The sequence below is a fragment of the Pipistrellus kuhlii genome, unplaced genomic scaffold (genome assembly GCF_014108245.1).
Source record: "Pipistrellus kuhlii isolate mPipKuh1 unplaced genomic scaffold, mPipKuh1.p scaffold_m20_p_14, whole genome shotgun sequence".
NCBI classification, from domain to species: Eukaryota; Metazoa; Chordata; class Mammalia; order Chiroptera; family Vespertilionidae; genus Pipistrellus; species Pipistrellus kuhlii.
The window spans coordinates 18,762,185-18,783,130 of record NW_023425449.1 but is presented as its reverse complement, the minus strand read 5'-3'; the positions used below and the strand labels follow the sequence as shown (position 1 = coordinate 18,783,130).

The 20,946-nt window shown below is 36.9% G+C and overlaps 1 non-coding gene across 1 annotated transcript; it reads right to left on the bottom strand.

Moving 5' to 3' along the window:
- Positions 1-400: 400 nt before the first annotated feature.
- On the bottom strand, positions 401-533 carry LOC118718735. The gene has a single exon (XR_004987911.1). It is a non-coding gene; the product is annotated as a small nucleolar RNA SNORA41 (small nucleolar RNA).
- Between the last annotated feature and the right edge of the window lie 20,413 nt (positions 534-20,946).

Here is a 20,946-nt window from a genome sequence, read left to right as displayed (position 1 = left end):
AGAAAATTTTCCGTCACCTCTTTCTGTTTAAACTGGACAATTTAAAGGACTCCATTTTTAATGTGACTTGTATTAATTATCCCATAGAAATGTCTGTGTTTTTTTTTTCTTTCTGTTTTTTTTTCCTCACCAATAAGATGGAGTTGGCTAATCTTGTGAACTCACCAAGAAGATGGAGTTGTCATCTATGTTGCTTCATCTTTAGTCATCTGTGAAACATCTCTTCTACAACATGTCCCACTGGTTCCATTTAGATAAAAACAACAAAGCATGGCATTATATCAGTATGTTCAACTGTTTCTCTAGTTTCACTGAATTTTAAGGCAAGTATGGGAGTGGGGGGAATCTATGGATCTCTAAAGGTCATTTCTTTTTTTTCTTTTTTCTTTTTTTTTCCCCCTCATGTTTGTCACACATATGCCCACTTTCCATTTTGCTAAGAAAGAGGTGTTTGATCGTGTAACAATTTCTTTCCCACAGAGGAATGCCACAGCTGCCACCAGGAGAACAGCTGCAGACCAGTAGCTGTGGAATAAAGGTCATTTCTATATCTGCATTTTGATGTCATTTCTAGTTCTATAGACATAAACAGAAATCTCCATTTTTCTTACTAATCTTGCTCTCATCCTAACTTCTCATCCCAAACATACTCAACTATTAAATTTTTATCTCTCTCTCAGTTGAAATCATGGCAACTTATTGCTGGAAGGGTCCTTATAGATTCTGAGCCCAGCCTCTGGCCCAATAGAGAAAACTTCTAGAAAATCTCCCAGCCATACTATTCATTCAACTTTTATTTGAACACCTCCAATAACAGAAAACTTAGTACGTTTGAATTAGCCCAGTCAATTTTTAGCCATTTATAATTGTTAAAACAATATTTTCTGATAATAAGCCTCAATCTTCTTTATAGCATTATCTGATTTCCCCTTATTCTGAAGGATGATATTTTATACTAGATTAGATAAAAACAAATCTTGATTTTTCCCAATGCAACTCCTCAAATTATTTGAGAACTATTCTGTCTCTTTCTAATTTTCTCCTCTTTCTTATTCCCCCCTCTGGGCAAATATGTCTACTTCTTGTAGTGGATAGTCATTTGACTTAGTTGCCAGATGTCTCACCATCCTGGTCTTTCTCCCCTAAATATTCACTTCCATCCTGAAAATACAATAAGCCAGATGTGGCCTCAGGAGGGCAGAAAACCCTGAAGTTATAACTTCTCTTGCTATAGAAATGGTATTTCTGTCATTGCAGCCTAAATTTGCATTAGCCTTTAAAACAGTAGCTTTATGCTCATGGCTTTTATTGAACTTGTGGTCGAAAGCCCCAGGCCTTATATTTTTTTCCCTAGAAGGTTCAGTCAAGGCATCAATGTTTCATCCTGTTCCTATGTAACTGACTTTTTAAAAACTATGGGTAGAGATTTTCCTTTCTGCTTTTTTGCCTTTTATCATGTCAGTTCCAGAATTCATGATAGGACAACAGAAGAAAAACACAAGATTTTTGGCTGCTGTAGGTGCTGAGAATCTGGAATGACTCTAGTAAATTATAATAGAATTTCATTAAATAAACCCCAAACCCTATGGATATTAAAAAGCATAAAGAGAAGCAAACACAAGAGAAATCCTCCAAAGCCTCTTGCTGATGGGAGCTGCATTTCACCTTTAGTCATACCGAAATGAGCAGATGAGGAGAGAAAATACTTAAATCCTCAGTAATTGAGGCCTCTTACTAGAACACTGCTTTTCAATCTTGGAAACTTCCTGCCTTTATGCAGTTAGTGGAAGATCTAGGACACATGTGTCAAACACAAGGCCCGCGGGCCAAATCCGTCCCGCCAGGCCTTGCAATGTGGCCCGCACCGCGCTGTCATCACTGCACTCCGCTGCGTTTCCATCACAATGACAGTTTATGACTGTTCAGTAAACCATTCGGCCCGCGATTTAGGCTGGATTTTAGATTTTGGCCCCTTTTCTGATTGAGTTCGACTCCCCTAATCTAGGAGACAGGGACACGTTTAAAATACAGTTTCCTGTGCTACCCCCTTCTCTAAGCCAATTAGCTCTTTCATCCATTAGCACATATATTACCTTTGGCCCCCAAATACTCAACAAATTTCACCTACCTTTACTATCAAAGCTGTTTCCTAGAAACAATGCTCTTTCCACTGGAGGATGGGGATAAACAAAACAAAATAACAACAATAACATATTTCTCTTCCAAATTTCCTCATCATTGATAAAGTTGTCTTTGACTCAGCAATTATGTTTATTTCCAATCCACAACTCCTTATTCCTTCCTTACACTTTCCTTTTCTCTGTTTATGATTTTTTTTGGCTTGCTTTGCTCATTCCTATATGTTTCCTTAGAGGATTGCACTTGGTTGACGAGAGCTGTCTCATGAAAATGCCAAGGCTGAGAATCTCTCTCCCCAACTCTGCCGTATCAATTTTATTAGGAGCTTGCAGGGCCTACAGAAATCAAGCTGTCTTGCATCTGGCCAAGATGACCTCTGTAGCACATTTCTTGCTCCAGCGTTCCCTCTGGGGATCAGACTTAGTAAGTTAGGCTTCTCCCATAACCTTCTCTGCCTCGTTTCATCCCCCACCTACCCAGCTTTTCCTCACTTCCTTACGTGTTGCTGCTGAGAACACTCCCACTTAAAAATATTTGCCCATAGCTCCCATCTCAGACTCTGCTTCTTGGTAAGACACATTGGTACTTTGGAGTCATTTCACTGCTTTAAAAATTAAAAAGCAGATTTAATTTAATCCAATAAACATTTATGGAGGACAATCTAAAAGGCCGAATTTATCCAATAGAGTAGAAGCTTCTTTAGGGTAGGAATAGGTCTAATTGCGCTCAGTTCAATATATATAATATATCATATATTATATTATGGATGCACTGTGATGGACATGATGTAGCCTCAACAAAATTAAGTTTACAATTTTAATAGGGAAAACAAATATGCCCTGATTCATTATAAAGTAAGATTGAATGCACGAAGTGTATAAAGAGCTCTATGTAAAGCATTATGGGAGCATGGAGAATCAAAATACTAATTTTAATTAGAGGTAAGCTTCTCCAGTTGAATGTGGATACATCAAACACATTTAAATGTATGTATAGTCTTTCTGGCTTCGTTCTACCTTTGATTTAATTGGATCTCACACTTATTATGAAAAATTTTGTTAGGAGCCTTGATTTCCCACAACTTTGATTTAGTGACACCATTATTTGACTTTATTATCTGCAATACTTTCTCTGTGCCCTCTTCTAAAGATCTGTATGGAATAAATTTACTTCTTTTGATAACAAGTGTAAAGCTCTCTTGAAACAAGGCGAATGAGTAATACACTGCAGGACACTGAGAAAACATCCAGCAGATTCTCTCCCCCTATCTCCATGGAAGGTTCATTCCAAAGAGCCTACCAATTGTCCCTCCTTTCTGATCTTCCCTTTGTTAAACTCCCCCAGATCTGCAATTCTGGTTCTCCTTCCTCTTCCCCTGCCTCCCAACTTTTTCAATCTAGTGTTTTCTGAGCCAGTAGCTCTCCAGTACTTCTAAATCAGGTAAAGCTAATCATAATCTTTCGGGGCTCTTTCTCTTTTCCCCCTACATTCATTATGTGCAACCCTGGAGAAAAATACTGAAGTAAGGTCAAGAGCTCACAAATTTATAAGATTTCTTTCTTTGTCTCTCTACCACTTAGTAGCTCTCATTTATCTCTATTCATTTTCCACTGAGTGTGTATTGCAGTATTTAAACGCCATCACTCCCTTACGGTTGGCTGGGCCTGGGCTATTGGAGAGATTGACCTTTGCAGAAGGAATAGTTGCTATTGAGCATCACATGATCAAAGTTTGAAAGACTGAGTGACACAAGGACATAGTAACCTTATTTATTTGTTTGTTTGTTTATTATTTATTTATTTTCTCCTTGAGGTCTCACCATAGATGCAATCACTTAGCACTACTATTTTTCTTGAATTGCTTGTTTTAGAAAGTAATTGTTATTTTTAATTCAAAAGGAACTAAATACATTTCCAGCAAGACTTAACACCTGCAACGAAACCAGCTTGGCTCAGTGGTAGAGCGTCAGTCTGCGGACTGAAAGGTCCCGGGTTCAATTCCAGTCAGGGGCATGTACGTTGGTTGCGGGCACATCCCTGGTAGGGAGTGTGCAAGAGGCAGCTGGTCGATGTTTCTCTCTCATCGACATTTCTAGCTCTCTATCTCTCTTCCTTCCTCTCTGTAAAAATCAATAAAATATATTAAAAAAAATAAAAATAAAAAAGACTTAACACCTGCCATCAGTACCTCAGAAGAAACTACCTGCTGTCTTTTTTCATGTAGGGTTATGACTCATACCTGATCTCAGATGTTTGTCAGGTTATCAATGACCACAATAAAATTACCTGGTTTACCAACTGAGAAGACTTCTTGTGATGGAGCAGCAGCCCCTCATATTTCTGCAATGAACAGGCCTACAGAGATTTTTATTAATTTTCTGTGCCTTGCATTATTTAACCAATCACCTAATATTCCCGTCATGTAGTAAATTCAGTAAATTACTGTTTGTTGAAATTTTTCACTGCTTCATTTTATGTAGAGACATAAGACAGTTTCCTGAGTCTGGAGAATTTCTGATTATAAGACAGAAAATCTGGCTATGTTTGATTTCAAGTCCATCCAGTCAACATTTCTAACCTGCCTATTTTCCCCTCCCAATTTTGTCAGTTGGTGTGTTGATCCAACTTTATGAGTCAGGAAGATAAATTAGGCAATGATGATCATTTATTTCTTATAGAGAGAAATAGTCTGATGATCCAAATAGTCTGTTTGAGGCTACTGAAGAAAGTAGAGAGATATTGGAAAACAATGCAAATAATCTTCATAGCTGGAATTGCATTTGATGTTAACTGTTGTCTTATGAACCTAGATCATATTTCTTTGCCTATGGATTAGAAAAAAGTTCTACGGACTGATTTTCTGTATGTTTGTTGCTTTATAGGTAAATCTGCCTTAAATATTTGTTATTGATTCAGACAACTGTCCTTTGATTGGGCTAACCTAATTCTAATCTACATGCAGCCAGTTTCACAGCAATTCAAAATGCACCTGGCCCTCTACTTCTGGTATTTTTTTTTAATTTGTAATTCCCAGAGTACATTGTTAATAGGTTTGTTTTACTGTGACTGCACAACCTGGATTTACTGGTAGGATTGCCAAATACAATGCTAGATGCCCAACTGAATTTAAATTTCAGATAAAGTGTAAATACATTTTAGTATATCTCAAATGTTACAAGAATTTCTTATACTAAAAATTACTCATGTTTATTTGAAATTCAAATTTAACTGTGTCTTTATTTGCTAAGTGGGACAGCCTTACTTACCGAGTTATCTAATATATAATTCCATGTAATTTTGTTCTTTTCAATAGATTCATTTCAATAATTATATACATTTGGTTTTTATGTAGGTTTTTATACAAATAAAATAACACATTAGGGAAAATCTTATATTAGGCTATGCTTTCGTGAGATGCTCATTCTTGGATACAACAATGCTTTGCTGAAGCCCTTGCAGTCCATAGAAAGGCAAGCCTGCAGTCATGCCTTCCCAGCTTGCAAAAACAAGATTATTTTATTGAGCCCTGCCCAAATTACAGAGTAATGAGCAAAATAAATATAGCTATTTTGTTGATGTTGTTTTAAGTCAAAATTTTTTTGTTTTGCAGCAATAGAAAACTGATATGTCGGAGTATATAATGTTCATAAAATCTGAGTATTTCCAAGTTCTCTAAAGCAACATATTTACCAACTATCTCTTAGAAGAAGTTCTATTTGCATTAATAAAATGTTATATATTTATTTTTCAATTCTTTTAATATTTTTGTGAAGTGTGACATACAAAAAATTTTTAAACTCACATAATGCCAAAGGCTTTTAAAAATATATATATTTTATTGATTTTTTTACAGAGAAGAAGAGAGAGGGATAGAGAGTTAGAAACTTCGATGAGAATCATCGATCAGCTGCCTCTTGCACACCCCGCAACCAATGTACATACCCTTGACTGGAATCAAACCTTTCAGTCCGCAGGCTGACGCTCTATCCATTGAGCCAAACCGGTTTTGGCCCAAAGGCTTTTAATACAAATCAATATTTACTGCCTCCTTCCCTCCCATCTCATTTAACTCCTCTGTTCAATATTTTTCAACTCTTTGAATTATTTCTTTGGTTTTGGCCTCCATCTTTCTAAATAATATCTATAACATTTCTTGATTCATCAATTTTAGTAATTAATAATTTCCCTCTTACTGTTATGAAGATTTTACCCTGCTTATAACAACACTCTTTCCAAATCTATCTCATCCTCTTATTATAAAAATATTTGCCTTAATACATGGTCAATGCATGTATGGTAAGTAGTATCCAATATCAAGCCAAGTAGAATACTATAATTGCAATTGCACATTTTATTTTAAATGGAATTAATAAATACTTCTTTTATTTTTTAAGCTCTTTTAACATCAGACAAAAATCTCTCTGTGTACTTCAATAGATCTGTTAAATGCCTGTCAGTACAAATTTTCACATTTTATATGTTCTTTATTGTGTTTCTTGGAAATAGATTTTCTCAGTCCCAGTTGTGAATAAATAATTGAGAATGACCCGACTACACGCCATGTCAGGAGCAGTGTTTATTGGGAGAAAACTTAGAGTCAGGAGCAGAAGCAGCCTATGGCTCTCTTGTTGGCCATTGCCTTCTGAGGAAGTGCACCAGGATCTGGGCCAGATGTCAGGCTTCTGGAGAGGAAAACTGGCCTTTGAATTATTGTACTTAGAAGAAAAGTATCCCTTTTCTACTTTAATCAGGTGCGATGGTCAAAGCCTTGAGATTATAGTTATATGATATGATGGGCCAGGTTTTTTTTAGCTACCACCTGCCATTTCTGTAAGCTACTTGGCTAGTACTTGGTCATAGCCAATTTTTTATGAGGTAAAAAATGGCTACCTGTAAGTAGCCATGGTCCTATTCTGCAGGATGTCAACTTCCTCTCGGACACCATCCTGCAGGGTTGTCTTGGAGAAACTTATCTTGATTTCTATCCTTGAAACTTTCCCCATAATATGAAGTGCTTGTACTCTAGGCCTGCAGCACAGTCACTCCATTGGACTTAACTCCTGATGTTATCTTGGGAATCAACTTGTCCACTGTCTTGCATTGGGGTGACTGTTTCCTGGACCTTATTGTCCTCTCTTTCCTGGATAACCCCCTTATTTCAGCGGGATAAGTTCTCCAATGCTTCCCAAGAAAGTTTACATGGCAGAAAAAAATTTGCCATTTGCATATTTGGAATTGCCATTTTTATATTCTTGTTTGATGGACTGACTGGGTAGGGGTGTCGAACTCAATCAGAGAAGGGGCCAAAATCTAAAATCCAGCCTAAATCGCGGGCCTAATGGTTTACTGAACAGTCATAAACTGTCATTGTGATGGAAAGGCAGTGTAGTGCAGTGATGACAGCGCGGTGCGGGCCACATTGCAAGGCCTGGCGGGACGGATTTGGCCCGCGGGCCTTGTGTTTGACACATGTGGGCTAGAGCATATTAGATTGATCTTCATTTCATTTGGACTTTTAAATACATTACTCCATTATATTTTAATTTCCAATGTTACTCTTACGGGGAATAGATGTTAATCTGTTTGCCTATTTTATGAAACAAATTGGTTTTTGTCCCAGGAAATGTTTAGAATTTCTTTAAAAATTTTTCTAATAGTCTAAGACTTTATGATAATTTCCCCCCCCCCCTTTTATTAGGCATCATGTTCAGTATGGTTTATATCCTTTAGTTTCAATAAAGGTTTTTATATTATTGTTTTTGAAAGTTTCTTCTTCCATCACCCCAATTTTCTACTCTTATTTGAGCTCCTATTTGTTGGCTATTGGATCTCCTGGAAGGATCTTTTAATTAAATTAAATTTATTTTCTGTTGCCCACTTTCTATTTTATTGTTCTGAGAGAGTTGATTTAATGTTCAATAACTTCTGCTGAATTACTAATCTGACCTATCACATTTTTAGATTTTGAGTATTAATTCTTTTTCTATAATTGTTTCTTTTGTTTACCATGATCTTATTTCCTTGATACAGAATTTCTTTCCCCTTTATTAACGGTTATGAATTATATGTTCTTTGAGTTTTTCTTTGGGTCCCTACATCATCTACATCTCTTGAGTACCTGGCTTTTGTGTTTATTTTGGTGTTTGTGATAGACTTTCTTTAAATATCTTCCCATCCTTGACTATCCGTGCATGTCTGAAATTGGACACTTAAAACTAATTGGTTAGCACTATGGGCTTGGAAGGCAATTAAAAAGCCTGAAACTTTTCAATCCGTTATTTTTCTCTGAGATAACTAATTTAATCAGAAGGGTATCCCACCCACTGTCTTCTGACTGAAGGGCTTGTGTGGCAGTTGCTTTCCTGTAGCTGTAAGTACTTTTACTTTATTTGTTTTCAATATTGAATTTAAATAACCCGGTCTAATGAGGCAGAATTGCTCTGGTTCAATTACCCAGGAGCCGTGGCTTTCAAACATTAGTATACATTAGAATCACCTGGAAAGTTCGCTGTGCGCAGATAATTGGGCCTCAGTCTCCAGCGCTTCTGATTCAGTCCGTGTGGATGAGACTAGAGAAAATGCAGTCCCAACAAGTTTCCAGACCGGGGCCTGAGGAGACAGCTTGAGAAACACTGTTTGGAGCACAATCCTCTGATTGTGCAGGAAGGTGAGTGAGAAATCCTTAACTGTGCCGCGTGGTAGTGTAATTTATGATGCTTTTATATAGACAACTCCTCCGTTTTGTCCTCTCAACCTTCACTCCTCATCTCAGCAATGTGGCCTCTCATTCCCGAGACTTTCTGGGATTCTTCAGGAGGAAATAAGCAAAATTCTGTTTTTGCAGAGAGTCCTCTCTCTCTCCCCCACACCAACCCCCCTTACAGGAAGATTGGGTTGAGGTACTCGTTCTTCGTTGGATCCTGTGTCATTTTTCCCTCCCTCCCTCTCTCCACACCCATGCTTTCCACCTTTATATTCTGAGGCTGAGTTACTAATGGTCGTGTTTTCATGGTGGTGGAGTCTGAGTGTTTTTCTTTCTTCTTGCTGTTTTGTGGGTATTCTTTTGAAGGGATTAAGAAAGAGAAACTTTGTACATAATTTTGATAGAGTGTTACTTTGAATAGAACTGTGAGAAGAACCATTCGTATTCCCATCGTTTTGAAATGGTTAAGTAAATGATATTTTGATTCTTGCTAGTTTTACTTTAGACTCAGAGGGTATTTTTGTGAAAACTGTATATTTTTGGGGGAAGCATCATTTAAAACTGGAAACCCATGGTATGTAGTCATTTCTGGCGACTTAAAAATAGTCAATTGACCAGAACAAAGTATTTATAATTGCCGGAGAAATAGTTTGTACCTTAGAAACACATAGACATCAGAACTGCACTGAAAATTATAGCTAAAGTAATTATTTTGCCCCTCTGTTATCTAATATCAACTTTTTATCACATATTTTTAATCCTCACTTGGAAGTGAGGATATTTTTCCCATTGATTTTTAGCAAGAACAGAAGGGAGGGGGAAGGAGAGAGATAGAGAAACATGGATTGGATGCTTCCCACACTCACCCTGACTGGGGATTTGGGAGATGGGAGGGTGCAGGAAGAGATAGAATCTACAACCCGGGTATGTGTCTTTGGCCTGGAATCAAACCCAAGAATCTCTGGTGCCCAGTCTGATACTCTAATAACCACTTAGCTATGCCAGCTGAGCTATCCTATTTTGCCAAAATGTTTATTTGGCTAATTCTCATTAATACTGAATTTCAAATTGTGAAATGTTCTCTTAACTATCTAGAGCTATGCTTTCTAAGGTAGTTCCACTATCAACAAGACTCCTTACTTTTAAATGAATTAAAATTTAGCTCTTCAGTCACACATGGCTAGTGGCTACTGTAGTTAACAACTCAAATATGGAACATTTCCGTCATTGCAGAAGGTTCTGTTGGAGAGTACAAATATAAAGTCTCCTTTATTTACAGAAGGCAGAAGGGGATGGGGGAGAATGCTTTGACTTTGAATGAAAACACTTTTTGGTCAATCTTTTACATTTTACTCAGCGACTTTTTGTTTGGAAATATCCATGTCTTCAGTGTATGTGGGAGATGGAAATGATTTACTCCAGAACGCTGGGTGGATTTGTGTTAAATCATTCATGTGTTGTTAAGGTGGAGGTGTACTCATGGGACTGGAGGCTCACCTCCTTCCCCACCACTTTCCCTACCTGGTTAGTGTCAGGAGATGTGTTGAAAGGCTGAATCACTGCAGGTGTACTTTGTCAACTGGGAATGGAGCTCAGAGTTGCTCAGATCAACAGTCAGGTGTGGCTTGTGTGCAAAGTACCTGCTTTAGCTGGGAAGTGTGTGCCTCAAGGCTAAATGGTGGGTTCTAAGTCAGAGAGACACTCTTGGATTCGGACTGTATTTTTTTCTGACTTTCAGATCACAATTTAATTGTTTATTGATCAAATACACATTAGAAGCTCTTTATTGGATCCAATGGGGAGCTATTATCCCAGCCAAAGCATGATGAATGTGTATATATTCCTGTAGCTAATTTTTTAAATGTGGAAAAAGAAGTCTCCTTAAACCTGCCAATGAAAATGAAGTGCTTCTAATAATTATTTGCTCAGTAAAAAGTATGTATGTGGAAACAAAACTGGAATATTTCCATGTCACAAAACATATGCTTTTAAGATCAGTAGGAATAATCATGGAGATGGTAGGGAGAAAGAGAGAGAGAAAGGGAGAAAGAGGGAGGGACGGACGGACGGACAGACGGAGGGAGGGAGGTAAGGAGAAAGGAAGCAAGGAAGGAAGGGAGGAAGGGGAGAGGAAGGGAGGAAGGAAGGAAAAGTTGACTTACATGTCAGATACATAATTATACTAATGTATTCTTTTATGAATTACATTAATTAATAACCTTTAGGTATTAGATACTTAAATTTTCTAAATTTTTAATCTTTCTAGATGCTTAGAAAGTTTATCTCAGAAAATTCTTCCTAAAATTGCTGCAGCTTTTCTTTTTAACTATAAAAAATGACCTGGCTGTTGAAGTCCTATTCTATATTGGGTTTGTTGCAAAACTGGTGCTCTCTACCTGTATTTGTGAATGTCCTGTCTTAACTAAGGCAAGGTTAGATGTTACCATGAAGAATCTTTGTTTGAAATGACTATAAACAGAGGCCTGCAAGGAGGTATATTTTCCCCACCCCACCCATCTTTGCTGGTAGATACTCTTTTCAGTAAATGGAATGATCATGCTACTTATTTTTTAAAAAAATATATTTTATTGATATTTTACAGAGAGGAAGAGAGAGGGATAGAGAGTTAGAAACATGATGAGAGAGAATCATTGATCAGCTGCCTCTTGCACAACCACTACTGGGGATGTGCCCGCAACCAAGGTACATGCCCTCGACCGAAATCGAACCTGGTACCTTTTAGTCTGCAGGCCAACACTATCCACTGAGCCAAACCAGTTTCGGCTGATCATGCTACTTAGATGTAAAGAAAAAACAAACCAACTAGTAAGACTAATTGAAAACCAATTGGAAGGTTTGCAGATAAGCTAACCAAGTCAGCAAGGTAAATATCATGGCAGAATTATCTATGTGTCTTTTGTTTCTAAGACCTATAGTGGAAGGCAAATAACAAAAAAACAGGTATAATAGCAACATATATAGAATACTTGATATATACTAAGTACAGTGACAAATGTAGATGCATAAAGTTTTAATTGTACTTACAACTTCCAAACTTTCTATGGGATAAAGATTCTTATTCCCAGAAAAGAAAAGTAAACATTTTAACACCTTATCCAGTGTTCAAGTTGTTAGATGACAGTGTCCAGGACCTAAATTTGTCCAGTGCTACAACCCATTTTCTTAATAACTGTGCCAGACATTCAATTTAGCAAGTAGAATATTAGGACTGTCAGGATTATGGAGCCTGGAATACAGTGTGAGTTAGAAGTTAAATTTTCAACAAGGCCATTTTTTAAATTCTCAAGGAAAAACAAATCAACTTTTCTAGGAAAATGTAGAGAATATCTGATAAATCCCAACCATCCAGAATAGTGTCTGGCCCAGAGAAAGTATTCAATGAGTATTGGTTAAATTAATAAATTAAATGGTTTAGGGTCACTATATAGATGTTATAATTTGGGTTATACTAGGAGGCCTTTAGTTTGGTCTATGTAATTAACTGTATAACCCGGAGAATCTGTTCATATACATTTATATGTCTTCCCCTATCGTATTAGCTATAAGTTGGTGACTCTGGAAGACAATGAGTATTGCATTAAAAGACAATCCTATGATTAATTAATAGAGACTACTAAACTTAGAAATTGATATTGTTGAATAAAAACAAGTTAATTCATATGAATCTATAGTAGATATTTTAAATGTCCTCATTGACTCAGGATGGTATTTTTACTTTGTCTGTGTCATCTAATATTCTTGAAGAAGTGAAGTATTCCTTGACATAAGACAAATTTCTTTTCAAGAGAAACAATAAACATCTAAATATAAGTTCCCTTTGATTAAAGTACCTGCCAAATCTTTTGGGATCAAGATCATATATCTCCATGATTAATGAACAATTCTTAAAAGATTTCAGTATTTTAATTCTTACTTTGGGTAGTATATCCTATTGCTGCTTTAACAGATAATCACAAATTTCATAACTTCAAACAACAAAAATTAAACATTTCTGGATATCAGAAGCCCAAAATGGATCTTATTGGGGGTAAAAATCAAGGTTTTGCAAGGCAGTGTAATTTCTAAAGACTCTAGAGGAAAATCCCTGATTTTTCTAGCTTCCAGAGGCTGCCCACATTCCTTTCCCCATGGCCCCTTCCATCTTTACAACCAAAAATGACCAGAAGAATCTTTCTCAGGTTGTATGTCTTTTACACTGACTCTGTCACTTCCACATTTAAGGACCCTTGTGATTAGATTGGGCCTGCCTTGATAATCCAAGGTAATCCCCTACTTTCAATTTAGTGAATTAGTGAATTTAATTTCATCTGCTATCTTAATTTTGCTTTGTCATGTATGATAACATATTCCATATACTGGAAATGAGGGCATAGGCATCTTCGGAGGGGCAATGTTCTGCCTGCCACAGGTAGAAGCAAGAATATGGAAGTATTAAATAACAGACTTGCATTAATTCCCAAATATATATATATATATATATATATATATATATATATATATATATAATCAGCTATTTGATCTTGGGTGAGTTTTGGGTTTTTTTTTTCTTCTTTGCTTATCTGGATGGCAAATTGAGTTAATAATCACTACCACCTATGGTTGTCATGTTGTCATGAAAACGATATAAGCATGGGAGAATTCAGGAGCCTTTAAATCCCTGAAAGAGAATTATCTTGTTTAGTTTGCCATTCTATTGAACCTGCAAAAAAAAAACCTACTCAAAAGCATATTGTGAGTTATGGCATTTTTTAAGCTATCCTTTATTCTTTTTAAGTGGAGGGGTAAAATTCATCCATTTAATAATTTCTATGTAGCTCATTATCTAGTCTTTTCTAAAAAAGTCATTGATTAAGGGCTGCTTATCTTTCTTTTTGTGCATCAGTTCACTATGTAGATACCACATTATGGCAGAATTCTGGAAGAGACAAGATTAATGAACTTGTACCAATTAGAGAAAAATTGATGAATAAATTGTGCTGACCAGGGATGCAATTAAAGTTCAAGAAAGAGATAGATGTGTAAAGAATGATCTAATTGTTAGAAACCTTAATGCAACATAGAGAGTATTGAAATAGACTTTCAAATAAAAGGAACAGAATTAGCAAAAATGAAAAATAGTAGGTGAGAGACTGAAATTGTGTATGGGGGAAGGCAGGGGAAGGAAAGGAAGAGAGCTAGCTGACATAATAGAGGCCATGCCTGTTAAAGTATTGTTTAACAAGGATTATGGAACTGTGTCATAAAAGGACTTGAAAGCCAGACAAGGAAGTTTTGAAAGAAGACACTGAAGGTTTTTGATTAGACAATGATGAAGATGAATTTGGAAAGAGATGAACTTGCAGAAACCAGGGACTAATCCTGTATAATTCGCCCTTCCGTGAGCACAGCATTGCATTCAAGAAAAATTAAATCTTACTATTGCAAAAATTTTAAATTTTTTCCTGTGACCCCTTAAATTTTCCAGATGAAGGATTATATTGAATGATGTGAAGCATCAGATTTAAAAATCATTATTATTTATCAGTCTCTATAAGCGTGACACAATCTATCCCCAAAGTGTCCCCAGACTGTTCTTGTTCACCTCTGAACATCCCTCATCCCACCTATCTACTTTTTCTCTTCCCTCTGCTTCTTTCTCATGGTATGAAATCTATTTTTTTGTCCTCTCTGCTTCTTTTCATGCAGATAATTCAGGATTTCCACCTGCCTTTTCCAGTTCTGTTTTTCTACCTTTTATTCTAACACAAATAATGCTGACTCTTTCTTGAAGTTAAAGCTGGTATGTTAAGCTCTGGGATGTTAAGCTATTAACTTGCCCCTTTCCTTTTTCCATCCCACAAATCTGAAAGACCATCATACAAACTGCATATGTGTTTGTTGAGAAAGACAAGTTGAGGAATTATATCTTGTTTATTATATCTCTTCAGCACCTACTTAACACAGGGTCTGTCTCAGAGTTGGTGTTTATTAGCTTTACTTTGTGAATTGAATTGCCGAGATACAGAATTTCAAGGTTTTGAGGAATTAGAGATTCTTCAGCCTATACAAATATAGGAATTATTTTATGCATGCATTTGACATCTGAATAGCAGTGCTAAGGTGTTGCAGAAAGCTTTCCAAATTAGTGATGGAAAAAAATAGGGATTATGTGAATAACTTCAGTGGTACCCTCACTATCTAGTTTCCCAAGCTAAATAGAACATTCAAAAATCTGGAGGAGATGGGAGGAAAGAAGAATGAAGGTGAAGGCAAAAAAAAGAAATAACATTTGAACATGGCTGCTACCACCATGGCCACTCCAGACTTCCCCAAGTCTCAGGCACCAGACCAGGTCATTGGACTCCAGACTGTCTGGGAAAATATCAGATGGGTGGTAGCATGTGCAATGTAGCCCATCTACCTTTATTTATGGATCCATGAAAATATTATTATAACAACAATGCTGTCTTGTTTCAAAAGGGTATTGGGTGGTTTAGCTCAGTTTATATGGCAACCTAATTATAATGTTCCTTTTTAGTAAAACTCTAGTTGCATGTTTTTCAAGAGACCAGATACTAAAACTTTTTTAATGGGCTCAAAGAATATCCCTATGGTGGAAAATGGAAAAACACATAGAGTGAACATAACACGGAAGAGGTTTGTGAAAGAAAAACATCTGAACGACTCCTTATGATGTTTGGGTGCTCCATAACTATAGAAGATTTTCCCCAGAATACTTGCATACAGTCTAAAACGCTGATAACTAAGAGTTGAAGAGCAAGATGTTCTTTTTGGAGCGCTGCACATAACCCTCAGAGCGTAAGAACTGAAAGATCAATGTGGAACACATTACCGTGGCAGAAATGCAAAAGAGCCGTGGCCGGGAGCCACCGTTTCACTTTTCCAGTAGTCGTTAGAAGCTTTTGTGTGTTCTTGTCCCTGCATCAAAAGCCTGAAATCCGTGAGCTCTAATGATAGATTTACACTGGGATTCAAAGAACAGCCAAAATGCAACAGTGATCTCAGGTTGCCAATCACAGATGCTAATTTAATACAATGAGGGCTAAGATCAAGATTATAAATGTTTAAGGCCCCTAGCTAGAGCTGATAGGACTAGTTAATGCAGTGTCAACTTTGTTCACACTGGAGCTCAGGAAATTATGTCCGATCCATTTAGAAACATTAAATAAAGGGCAGGAAACCACATACGGGCTGGGGAAAAAAAAAAAAAAAAAGGCAATTCCTGGTCAAGGTCTATGTAAAGGTGATGCCTGACTTTGGTCCACAAACTCATCAGAGGATGGGTTCGGATAACCTGCAAACTAATGTTAGAAACTCCAAAGGCTTACAAAGGGCCTCTGTTCCCAGTCCATGCTATGAGTTGGTATGATTCCACTTTTGCATAAATTAATCACAGAACTATAATAATTTCCTGCTAGGGTTCCAAATTTAGAACCTGGTTCTGCCTTCCAGTCTGTACTACAGATCTTTCTAATGCTAGTCAAGTATGTGAAGGAGCTGACAGCACTAACCTCAACCCAAAATGTTTGATCTGCTTCTTGTCTCTCATCTTCTTAAAAGCATTGCTCTCTGATTTTCTCTCCTGCCTGTTTTAGGGGTAGATTTCCCAAAAGATGTGTAGTTTGGGTGGCTTTGGCAAAATGCTTTTATGCTTTTCCTGTTACATAAGCCTGAAATTGTTAGATCTGGATTCAGTTTAAAAGATGCAGACTACAAAAAAGAAAAAAAGGAAAAAAAAAAAAAAGAAAAAAAAAAAAGAAAAGCCAGAAGGAATTATTTTGATTCTCTCAAACTTCATCATGCATATCAACCGACATCTAAGGAAGATGAGTTTACTTTCTCGATCACTTTTCTAAATAAGTGTTTTTAAATGCAAAAATCTGTCTTATACAAGGAACTTGAAAATTGCTAGCTATTTTTGAAGACATGAACCTAAATTCTAAACAGCAAAATGTTTTATAATGCTTGATATTTCTTTATGACAGGATCAGGGCCCGTCAAGTCATCCCCTCAAATACCTCTCAAGCTGTTCTCCACCCCCCCTGTTGTTGGAGTTTTAGTTTAGGGTTTCAGTATTTCTTGCCACGATGTAACAATAGCTTCCTTGAGTCACCTTACTTCTAGCTAGATTCCAGTGGCAGTGCCTTTCATTCCACACATAGTTTCTTATGTGCTTTCCTTGCTAATATTCCAGCCTCACCTGTACCCCTGCCTACAAACATGGCTCTGTCATTGGCTCTTCTGGCATGCTATGGCCTCTTGTGCTGGAACATTGCTGCTGCTTAAATTCTGTTTTACCAAATCTCCGTTAACTCAAGACCTAACTCAGTATTACCTGTCCACTATCAGTGTTAGAACAAAACATATTTAGATCAGTGATAATATTAACATTAGTCTGCTACCTATATTGAGCTGCACTTTAATTCAAATCCTTTTCACCAAGCTTCCTGTAAACACCTAATTTTTATGTCACTTTAAATAGATAAGATGAAATGGCACAGAATCATGTCAGAAATTGGACACACCAAGACAAAAGAGTAGATGACAGAGAGAACTACACTCTTCTAAAATCCTTGGGATTTCTTTATAGTATATGTGATGGAAATGCAAGCCTTGCCATTTGAAGAGTAAAGAAAGCAGTGAGCCCTAGAGGTAGAGGACTTGGGGATACACAGGTGGCAGGCATTTGGCTTACATACCAATTTGTCTATCAACCTGTATGCCACCTCTCACTTAGCTATCATTATCATTATTTGATGTTGGAGGGGATGGAGGCTTGTGGAAAATTCAGTTTTTCTCATGCCTAATGGTAATCATTGAAAAGAGCAATTTTCTCCAGGGCTGAGGCCACTGTATCTGTTGAAAGCTACACTTCCTATGGAGTCTTCCTATTTGGACCCAAACAGAGACCACATATTCTCCCTGCCCTAGATCCTAACCTCCCATGTTCCTGATTCCCCAGCTTAGGAGAATGACTGCTCCCACAACTATATTCTTAGTTCCCAGAAGCAGGCTAACCTGGAAAATGTCTCATATAATATTCTTGTGAGAAAAAGAAATGATTTAAGACCTTGGGTGCTTATTTTTTATTTTATTTTAATGCTGTTAAATAGTGAATCAAGTGAAGAGACCAGCAATCTGTTGACTGATAAGGAAAAGATCAGAGATAAACTAATGGAAGAGCCTGGTTCTATCTTACGTGCAATTGATAACCTAACCAAATACACAGAGTCCAAATTCAAAATACCAGAAGCAAAAGTGGACATGATGCAAACCAATGTGTCTTTAGTGCCATTCCAGATCAATGCAAGGAACTCTTCCAACTGGGAAACTATAGGTGTCCCAACAACATGTATACACACTACAACAGCTGATAGCTCAATTGTGAAAATGGGACGCAATTTAATGAACACTGCCTTGATAATTATTCCAAGAGTGTGTATACATGTTTTGGGGACACCCTATATATCCAGGCCTTCTTCCAGATGAAACCAATCCCCCATGAGATATCAGACCTTTTGCTCTGCCAGCTCAGACACAGAGCGAGCCTCCTGATCCATGGAACGACTGGTGGCTATTTCACCACAAGAGGGTCCCATGCCATGGACTGCGTGCACCATTGCACCACAATCAATTTAAAGAAAAAAGGAATATTAAATTTTTTATTGCTTGTTGATGCAGTACATGTTCTACTTATTTACTTATATGTATATGTATTATTTAATTTTTTGGAGAATAAGCCTCTATTAATTATCTAAATATATCTTTCAAATTTGTTCAGGAAGTCAGGTTCATGGTGAAGCTGTAGAAGGTAGGTTCAGATAAATCTCAGAATGGAAAGAAGGGCTGATGTTTGTTCCCCTGTTAACTTTCAAACTATATTCATATTCACAAGACATGATACTAGTAGGCCAGATTTATACATCACAACGTGAAGTGGAAACTAAGCAAGTAATTAATTATTCTGTCCTATGAGGACAGAGAAGAGAGGAAGTGGTTTATCCAAAGCCTCTTGGGTGCTGATAACAGCCTACATGATCAGAGTGTTAATCTATGATTCAGTCTTTGCTCAGCTTTATGTTCTTTCTATAACAAAAATTGTGTGTATGCTTTTATTTAAGTTGAGGATTGAAATCTTCTGCCTATACTTGACTTGTGGAAATTTTGTTCTGTCACAGTTTATTAAAGACATATACCAAATATCTTGCCCAAATGTTGCAGTAATGTTGTAAGCAGACTAATAATACTTAAGAACTAAAGGTTATGCGATTTGGCAAACTAATTTTGAGTTTAAAGCAGTGCCAAGCAGTCAACGATAATACATGAACATGATGTATTGCAAACTAAACATTTTACTACTATATGTAAATTTACTATCTAGTCTCGGAGGGAAAATGCCTATGAGGCTACAAAAATGTAATTCCCCTAAAAGAATAGACCACAGGCATGCCCCCTTGGATACACCTGAAAGACAGTATTGAAAAGATTGTAGGGGCAAGAACACAAAGGCAACCATGCCTAAAGCTACTATTGGAATTCTTGAAGCTACTATTAAAGCTTTTGTGCAGAAGTCAGATAAAAACAATCTTGAGGTTGTGAATCTTAGTGATAGCTTTTGGCAAAGAGATTTAATATCGGAACATTCTTTTAAAGTGTATAGTCACTGAAAGTAGCTTGTATTATTCATACTTATCTTTGAATCTTGGAGGTAAATTTTGGTATATCAGATGAAATTCTCTGTATAATGACAACTGCTACTCTGTTCCATATCAAGTTGCATAAGGTTGATCACAAAATACTAACAAATGAACTTAGGTACAGAAAGCAGTACACACATAAACACACAAAGCTAAGTTCCATGTGTGCTGTTTTGACAAAGTACAAATGTAGCATGTTCAGAATCAAGTTTACTTAAGCCAGCAAATATGGAAACACACACACACACACACACACATACACACAATACAAACAAACAAAAAACACCAAACACATAATGCCTTGGCAAAACTTAGAAGGAGATATTTGGGTCAAAGACCTCATAAATATATTTCATCTGATTTCACATCCATGAAACATAGATTCCGAAACCACGCATGGCAGGAGAGATCAGCTGTGCCTTGAAGATAAGTTTTCTGCCGTTGCTAATAAAGGAACCTGTGACCTCCTGGCTGCAGCATGTTTACCGGGAAGACTTTTAGAGCACACAGAAAGGGTGGGAATGCATTTTGTATTGTCTGCTTCCGGTTTCTGTAGAGCTCCAGGCACATGTTGCTGTTTCTTTTTTTGTCTATCATTCTTGGAAATTTACAAAAACCTTCTCTTACTTCCGGAGAGTTGTGTTTATTGCATTGGCTGCTTGGAACTTTTAAGATGAACTGGTTGATAAAGTTGTTAAATAACTTAAAGTGAGGGACATCTTGCTATTCAAGAATTTTCTTTTTTCTTTTTTACTATTATGTAATCTTGAAATGAGCACATTGGCCTGCAAGAGACAGAATGATCATTGTAATACTGCATTTGGGTAAACATGCCCAAGATTTAAGGTCTCTGTAGCAAACAATTATCCAATAATCTTACACCAGAAAGGCAAGGCCCCTGTAATTAGGGCCATCATCAACAACAAGAACGACCCAAAACAAACAAACAACCCTAAAGTGAGTGAAATCATCTGATATAAAATGTTCGTATATTTCCCAACATTCCAATAATTGCAAAAACATTTTTTCAGCTTTACAAAATAATGCAAATTGACATATATGCCTGAATCTATGCAAATTTTATTGAATGTAGGCTTGCTGTGCTCATTTTCAGCATTTTGACTTTTCTGCTCTCTCCCCCACAGGTCACTGTAAGAAAACTTACATTTAAACTGGGGAAGGGACTATTTCTGTTCTGACACTTGCAAAAGGGGAAACATTTATTGTTCCTACCCACCACTCCCTCACCTGTTACATGGTTTTTGTTTGTTTGTTTGTTTGTTTGTTGTTTGTTTTTTAAAGACTGGGTGAGGGTATGTGTGCGTTGAGCCAGGGGACTCTGCTAAAAACGAGGCATCTGCTTTAAGATGAAAAACAAATCTTCTTT